Consider the following 9,216-nt stretch of genomic DNA (forward strand, 5'->3'; position numbering starts at 1 on the left):
TTTGCAGCCAAGGCTTGGGTGAGCAAAGAGGCTGACTGCTGAGCTCCTTCCACTGGAGAGTCCAGCCTTCACTCTGCTCCTCCAGTCCCTCCCTGTCATCTGGGGAGGGAATTTCCACCCTCTGGAGAAAACATTATCAGTTTTCCAGCATGTTTCCAAATGTTCATTATTTTTCTTTCTCTTTTCTTTTCTTTATGTAAGGGCTTTCTGAAAGGCACTACAAGTTTTGGGAAGCCAGCTGTCACCCAGAAAAACTTACCAGTACTTAGCCCCATACAGGTGAAGCAGCCCAAGAAGCATGACAACTACAATAAATTAATAGCATACACTTCCTCTCCTATCCCCCATGTCTATATCAACTCAAAATGCAGTCTCTTCACTGCAGGAACTTCCTTTTGCTACATATTTGTACCATGCCTAAAGGAGCAGGGTGCTGCTGTCAGTCTGTCACATCTTGTGGGACATGAGCTTACATGGCTGCTTCTTCACATTCTTCTGCCGTGGAGCTGCCCATCATGCTCTTGCAGGGCAATATTGCAGCTTCCCACCTACCCTATACATCCACCTGTGAGCCCGTATGTCCAGACATAGCATTGATATGCCAAGTTCTTGGAGCTCGTCAGGGAGATTGGAAAGGCAGTGGCAAGAGCACCTGAGCATGCATCTCCCTGTGGGCCTTACAAGTAGCTTTGGAGGACCCTGGATGAGAGGCATGCACAGAGGCACACCTACAGCCCCTTATTTGGGCACCCCCACTCTGGGATCTGCCGGCAGCTGCCCACTCCTGGCATACAGCTTTTGCGGAGACTCAGGCTCCAGGTCACACCATGGTCAGTGTCAGAGGCTCTGCTACAAATGTTCTGGTACACTGTTCTGGCACAAAAGAAAAGCCATGACTATTTGTTGCGTGGATTACGTACCATCTTACTTCCATATGTATACATGTACACGTATGTGGGCATGCAAAGGTCTTCCATTCAAGTCTATGAATAATTCCAAATACAAAATACCATGGCAAAATGAATATATGAATCATCCTTCAAGACAAGGTCTGTGATTCTTGCAGATCCTCAAGCTCCCACTGGAGTCAAGGGAAGTTCAGCAAGCACAGAAAGTGCACATTGTTCAGTAGATATTCATTTCTTTGCCTTCATTGCTGCATGATGGGCTCATGAGAGGCAGCTGTTGTCTCTCCACTCCCAATGTTTAGGCAGTAACAGAAAAGAGGCAAAACAAAATGTAGAGTGAACCCCTAGAAACACACAAGTAGATATAAACAGCTGGGATGAAAGAAACTCTTTTTTTCCGTGCCCCTGCTGAAGTTTTATGGTTTTTGCTTCCCCCACAGAGGGATTGCTGGGTGAGAGAGATTGCAATCACCAGGGGATATATTTGAATTATTTGGAAGTCTTGTGAAGTTTGTATACAAAACTGTTCGTCTAATTGCTGCAATTTGGAAAGCTGAAACTTTCCAAGGCTTTTTTTTTCTTCTAATGCGACTTCTTTTTCCTGACTTGAAGCCCTTGAGCATCTTTTGCAGGGAGTCACCTGAGAACACTGCAAATGTAGCACCAGGTTTCCAATAGTTCATTCTGGGGGACAGTTTCTATGTCAGTGGCAGATCTCTTGCTGCCTCATATGGACAGAATTTCTGTCTGACCTTACTCTGGGAAAGGACCAGGGGAAACAGAGACCCCCCCCATTCACACCTTAATACACCCCACATGACAAACGTACCATTGTGTGGCCTCTCCTCATCTCTACCATCCTCCTTATATGCCTGTCTCACCACCTCCAAACTGGGGACGACAAACAGCAACCATGTAAACTGCTGTTCTACAGTCAGGGAAATCACAGCACATTTTGTTTATGCCGGCAGTTGTCAAAAAGCAACGCCTTCTTCAGCAAAACTGCTCTTATTTTATGTGCCACTTTCACATTCTGGTTTTGTTTCCTCTCTCTGTAATTTACTCAGCAGGGGAGAGGCATATAAATTTCCTGTGCATGCTCCCAGCAGGTTTTGCCCTTGAAAGCTCAGATCAGCAGGTAGCGAGCTGGGGCTTCTCGGGATCAACACGGGAGCGGCAAAATCAGTGCCGGGATCTGTAGGAAGCAATGAAATGGCGTTACCTTGGTAAGGGTGTAATTTAGGAAATCTCTCGTTGTCATATACCTTGGAAAATAACAACACCAAGACCCGCAATAAGTAAGAGTGATATCAGCAGCAGGGGTATCTTTACAATTCAAGTTAAAAACAAAACAAAACAAAACAAAAAAGCCCAAAACAGCCTTTCATTGTTTCCCAGGGCTGGTCTCTTGCAACTTGAAATAAAGTACTGGAGCAATATACTGTTCTCTAGGAGTTAATGTTACATTAATCAGAACTGACAAGCATGAAAATCATTCTTTGTTGTCTTTAAATTGCTAATTTAAGATTGAAATCTAAAACGCTTGAGCACTGATCGTTAACACTGAGGCTCAAACAAAACCCACGTCCAGTCTTCTCTCCTATGGGCCACTACACAATTGTTTTACATTTGCTTGAGAAAACAAATGCAAAGTCTGTAACTAAATCCTAATGTATCGTTTAAGTGTTTCCATTCACAGGCTTTCTTGGCTAAACTTCAACGAATTGTACTACAGTTTAATTGAAAAGCAGCATTTGCACAGGCATTTACATCTAAAGGCAGAAATACTGGCATCGTACCATGCGGGCCGATGGCTGCAATAATTCCCCAAAATCCAAATATTTTTTTTCCAGTTATTATTTTTTTCCAGTCGCAGAGGTATTTCAATTAACCGATTCTCAGCTGAGGTGCCAAGCAAAGTGTGAGATATTCAGTAACAAAAAGCTTATTTAATAAGCGTACTAAAGTTTAAAAATAAACTGTTAAAGGGTACAGTCCGAACTCAGCGCCATGAAGAGAAGCACTGGATAAAATCAAGGGCAATAACGCGCCATTGAATGTGTGGCTACAAAACTAACACCAAAGTACGTAGTAGCAAAACAAATGGGACAAGCGTGTCCTCCTTCTCTTTAATGGAATTATAGGCTGCGTTAGGGGCCAGATCAAGTCCAGTTTCTTCTGCCGGCTTCAGTATTTGCAGGTTCAGGTCTATTCGCAGTCGCAGCTCCCACTGAAGTCCATGGACATACGCACTTGGAGGTGAAATAAGATGAATCTTCAGCTTTGCTGAAGCAAAGCCTGTGACCCAAAATCATTTAACCCCAAACCCATCAGGGGTTCTGGTTTGATCCGGTCCCTTCTGTTAAGGAACGAGGAACAAGGACATCTGTGATAGAGTCACACTCTACGTGACTCTATGGATACTCCAACGGAGGCTTGGGAGGATGAGAGTAGGAGAAGGGCTGGGGGCAAAGCAAACTGTGCCCTCATTCTTCTCTCTGAGGAGCCAGTGAGCTACAGTAGCTGTGACAGCCAGCATCCAGAGTGAAGAATGACACATTTATCACATCTGAGCACTTCCCCTTTCTTTGCAATTACAGTAAAGCAGGGTTGAGCTATGCAGACATACTTACCACATCCATTGACCTCGATGGGAGATCCATAGCAAATCTTAGGGCAGAACTTGCCACACAAAAGACGTGTTAAAGACACAGCACTGTCATGCAGAACAAGCTCTTAGAGCAGAAGAAAAGGACTCAGCATTTGGCCAAGCAGTGGGGTCATGCACTAAGGGTGCTTTGTATTCTGGGGACGACGTGGGACGATGGCTCTCCAGGCTCATGCAGAGCAAAGGCAGAGGAGTATAGGGCTTAGGGAAAGAGAAAATGAATCTATAGGGTTTAAGGAAAGAGAAAATGCTAGAGATTCTGGGCACTCTCTCATCTGGCAGACAGATCCAGGATACAAAGGTGCCTGCAGAGGAGGGCACTTCTCTTTCCTTCTGGTTGATAGAATAGGTGTGTAAAACTTCCGTTTAACTAAGAGTTAATCAGAGCAACATTCCTTTGCCTGTTAACCCCAACATCACTAAGAAATCTCCTGGTGTCTAGACTCAAAGTCAGATCTAATGTAAGTATAACAAAATCAGAGGTCCATCACGTTGCACACTCCTTTAGAGCTCCCGTTGTGTATAGCAGTAGAGCAGGTCCAAGCAGAGCAGATGAGGAAAATATTGACAAGCATGTTTTCACCAGGGCATGTTGGATTCAGAGTCGGAGGGGATGACTCCTGAGTTTGAAAATGAAAAACATTTTTCACTTGTCCTTAGAAGGAGCAGTAGCAAAATTTGATTGATAAATATTTGTTGCATTAAATTCTGTCTCTCTGACACTTCCAATGCATGTTTAGTTGGTTTCTATGAAAGACTGGTAGGAAGAGTACCTGTCTGAGCATTTTTAGTAACAATACTTGTGTTAGAGATGGGACTCACAATCTCACCAGGAGCACAAGGAGAACAAGCCAAATGCCTAATAACAAAAAGGAACCTTAGAGCCTCAGACCTTTCAGTTAAAAACAAAAGCACCTGCCTAAAACAACCGTTTGATAAATTTTCAATTGCATTTCAAGCTGTTTAAAAATTAGAAATAATAAGCAAAAAAAACCCAAACCCAAAATGTCATTAAGCATTTTGGTGTATTTAACACTGTCAATAGGCCTTCGAAGTCCTGGGCCCAAATACTTCCTTACTGTTAAACCATTTTAGCCATGGGGATGGGTTTGTCTGCATTTGCCTGGAAAAAAACAATGAGAAGAAGTGAAGGAAACTTGACTGGCATGAAAAGAAGTGGAATAAGCCTGGCATTAACCTTGACAATTACAATTTTCCCTCTAATCAGCATTAAAATGAGTATTTTTTGTTTGCTTTATTCTTATGCAGAAAAGTAGGGAAATCATTGGAAAAATACCTAGTGATTCATCATGCCATATTTATATTTTTTGCTTTGTTTTTAAACCTGCAGATCATTTAAAGACTCAGGAACCTTCCCAAACATTTGTGAAAAATACCTATTTGTATAATACATCTTCTGTGTTCAGACCCATCAGAGTTCAATGAAGTCAGTAGAGGTGGGATCCAGTGTACCAGGCAGACACCCAAACCTAAGCATCTGCACACAGGCTAGGTGCAGGATTTAATTGCCTAAGGATAAGGCATCTGTCACCACTGATGGGCCTGGGCTGAGGAGAGGTGGGCAGCCCCACAGGCAGCTCCACAAAGGTTTAGTTCTTCTGTAGACCCTCCATTACGCCAGTTAGCCTCTGTGGATGCCTTTGGTGCCCAGGGCCATCTCTAGGGCCTATATTTAGGCAACTAAATGTGTCTGCATTCCTGTTATAGCCCATGGAGATCCAAGGCTTGATTCAGTTGCCCACATGTTGGCATCTAAAGCAATGTGAGAACCCCTAAGATATCTGAGACGCCTCCATGGAGCTAGTAGATATGGCACAGTGAATATGGGAACTGATGCCTTTCCAGAAGGGTAGCCTGAGACCAGGTAGGACATCCCACAGTCTCTCAAGTGGCATTAGATGTTCACAGAATTGACTGAGCTCTTAGTCAGTGTACTTAAAGGAGTCTAGAGATTGATTCATTTAACCACCCATCAGTATCTGCATAGGGTCAACCTAAGGAGATCTCCAGTGCTCAGTTCAGCTGTCTTGATGCCCAATGCCATTTCAGAGGCTATAGACTACCCCATCTTGTCTCCAGTTACTGTTCCAGAAGGGCACTACAGTGCTGTAGATTGTGTGCCAGGTTGGCCAGGCCCGTCCAAATGTCTCACACACCAGAAGTACCTCGAATATAACTGATGCAAATTGCCTCCCCCCAGCTCTGCTGGGAATTAAAACACCCAGCTCTTATGTACACCAACATGTACACGTCTTCATCTTTAGTTGAACCACAGCTCAAGTTTCACAGGCGCTGGAGAAAAAAAACAGTGTTATTTTCAGGGTCACACAGACACACAATTTCTTTTTGAGTCCTGAATCTCTTTATAGATAAATGGAAGTATTTTGTTTGTGTTAAGGAACATGGCAACACAACAAACACTCAGTGCAGATGTTGTATGAAGGTAAGTATGCAAATATTCCCCAAACATGCAAAAGATGGTGTGTATGTGCATCAAGCTTTTAGATGGGCTTTCCAAGATTCCCCTTTTTATGTGCTGTTTTAAAATGCACCCACTGTTCTAGGAAAAAAAAATGTTTCTGTTTATCATCTAGGGCTGAACTGGAAACCATCAAGCTGCTCATATAAATCTATGCAACTTTGTGATTTATTATCGCTCCCCTCATCCCATCTATTTTCTGTGCCTCAGATGTGCAATTAACTCCATATTGTCAGCCCCATCTGCTTGTGCCTACACAGGATATGTCTGTACTATCATAAAAGCAAAAGAACAAATTTCCTGATCACCAATATGCCTTGCACTTCGAGGAAGCCGGCTGGCTCTCCGGGAGGAGAAATTTCCTATGAAGCAGCTTGAACTCAGAACAGTTCCTTGTGCAAGCAGTGTGGTTGCAGGCAGCTTGAGACCAGAGCAGTGATGAACGTGACTTCCCATCTGAGCAATGTGGCTGCCAGGGTGACATCATACCCTGCAAGCACCGTGGGCACGCAGGGGCACCACTCCTAACTGGGGTCCTGCAAACAAGTAACAGCGTTCACATCCAGAGCAAAAGGTAGCTCTGTATTTGTTTAAAGCTTGCTTTTCATTTCTTTAACATACATAAAGCTTTTTCTTTGTCTCTCTCTTTTCACCAGTTCTGAATATTCAAACCACAAAACCAGCCCCAAGGCAACACAAACCTAGTGGAAACATAGATGAATATGCATCCAGTCTTTACTGATATGCTGCTGTGTCATGTCAACTCTCTTCAGATCACAGAATCAGAATCATAGAATGGTTTTGGTTGGAAGGGACCTTTAAAGGTCACCTAGTCTGACCCCCCTGCAGTGAGCAGAGACATCTTCAACCAGATCAGGTTGCTCACAGCCCTGTCCAACCTGATGTTGAATGTTTCCAGGGATGGGGGCTTCTACTGCCCCTCCGCACATCCTGTTCCAGATAGACTCAAAAGCTCTGGTTATCCTACCCCTTTGCTGCTCTGGAGTACCTAAACCTATTACTATTTTACAATTCTGTTTATAGTTGACAGAAATTTAAAATTGCAGACATTTGTAGAAGTGTAGATGCCTCATTCAAAATAACAGCTTCTGATGCCTCCATCCTGCAAATGGACTAAGTAAATATTTTTTCAGTTTAATTAATGCAGTAAGTGCGCTCAGTGTATATAATGCTAGGGCCCATTTAAAAAATACATTAAAACTATTTGCCATATTGGAAAGGTTTTAACATCGAGTCAGAGGTGGTGTTTTCCCCTCTAGAGAATGTTTTTACACACAATAGGAAGATATGAGGTTACATTACTTTCAGGGATTTATTACATTTCTTTGCCATATCTGGCATCCATGTTCATAAATGCCCAATTAATTTAAAATTAAATTACATTTGGGAAATAAATTTCTGGCTGTCTCAATAAATCGCAAACATTCTAGCTGTAATGTCTGGATGGTGGAAAGGAGCTGGGTCTTATACATGTCCCTAAGGCTCAGGAATTCTCTTACCAGCCTTGAATGTTTTTAATGCAGCCATTATTTAGGAGAATAAATACATCACTGTGAGAAAGGCTAAAGGAGGGTGAAAATTTTTAAGTGGGATGTCACTAAAGGCACACATGAAGTAAGATAGATATGGTAAGAGCAGCATATAGAAATTCAGTGATTTACCTGCTATGCCAGAGACAAATCCCAATCAATACTTTGCAATGGATTAGCCAACATGCAAGAGCAGAGATTGAAGGCTGCTCTAACCCAATAAGGGTATGAAGTATGCTTAGTGAAAATCAGCTGGAATGTTGTCTGTTAACACAGGGAATCTACATACACACAAAAAAAAAAAAAAGAAAAAAGGAGGAACTTTATCTATTCTGTGTTAAATCAGAATCCGCAGAGATAGCAGAGACATGGCAAATATCTGTTATCACTAGAATGGGGTTTTGAAAGATAGGCGCTATTTGGTGAAAGAGAAAGGAGTAGCACTGCGCATTAGAGAGGTGATAGGCTACCAGGATATAAAAACAGCATAAATAAATAAGAATATTTAAGGATCATAATCCCTTTGGGAATGGCTGCTAAGAGTGGCCATTTAGGGCATCAAGGGGGTTGGTGACAAGGCCTCAGGCTGTGTCTGAATGAGGCTCTGGAGTGGGGTTAAGCATATGCATGACTGAGAGCCACCATTTCCCATTTACATTGCTGCCGCTAGCCTTCCTGTGAGCAGCCCAGGATCAAAGTCTCCCCTGAATGCTTAGGAAAACCAGGATTTGGGGTTATTCCTCAGTGCCTTGAACGGTAATTCCCTGAGCCTTGCCTAGATTTCATCCACACGGACCACACGGACAAGACCTCCAGCAGTGTGCAGAGGCGTCAGGAGCTTGGGCTCACCCCCTCCAGAGACCCACATGGCTGAAGAGCTCAGGTGAAAGCAGCTGCAAATGCAGCTGAAGAGGTTCCAGTAGGGACAGCAGGTCAGCCTGGTCTTGAGAGCAGGTCCGACACCCGCTTAGCCAACAGACTGACATGTACACAGGGCTGGGCTTAGATACTGAGTGTGAGAATGTTGTAAGAGGATTCCAGCGACATAACACTACGGAAGGGTTAGTTTGCCCACTATTACTAAAGAAGAAACTGCTACTGTTAAAGATGGAGGTAGTAACTTGACAAAAAATAAATATAGTTATTTGAAAACTGTTCAAGTTGTCTTAAAAACAACCAAGAGAGGCGTAGAAATACAGTGAATCCCTGTGCATGGACAGGTTTCATAAATATTTTGATTAGGCAGCAGCATTCCTCACTTTAAAGTTACAAGTTAGAAAAACATTGGGCTCATGAGAGAAGCCTGGTGAGCTTACTTTATCCGTATACTCTTTTTTATTAGCTTCTGAAAGCACCGTGATAAAGTGACCCTGCAGAAAAAATCGAAAAGCATCTCTTGGCCACATCCCGCTAACACCATCTCAGCAGCCTCATTAGAAACAGCAAGAACTGGAAAGCACTACTGGAGGAGAACTGAGGCAACTGAGGCCTATAGGTTTCAAGTTTTAAACTGAAACACATTTTCTGTGATGACACAATTAGAAACACAGAAACAGATGTGTGAGATTTTGATGCCGTCATGAAAACATC

The sequence above is a fragment of the Phalacrocorax aristotelis genome, chromosome 1 (genome assembly GCF_949628215.1).
Source record: "Phalacrocorax aristotelis chromosome 1, bGulAri2.1, whole genome shotgun sequence".
Lineage (NCBI taxonomy): Eukaryota > Metazoa > Chordata > Aves > Suliformes > Phalacrocoracidae > Phalacrocorax > Phalacrocorax aristotelis.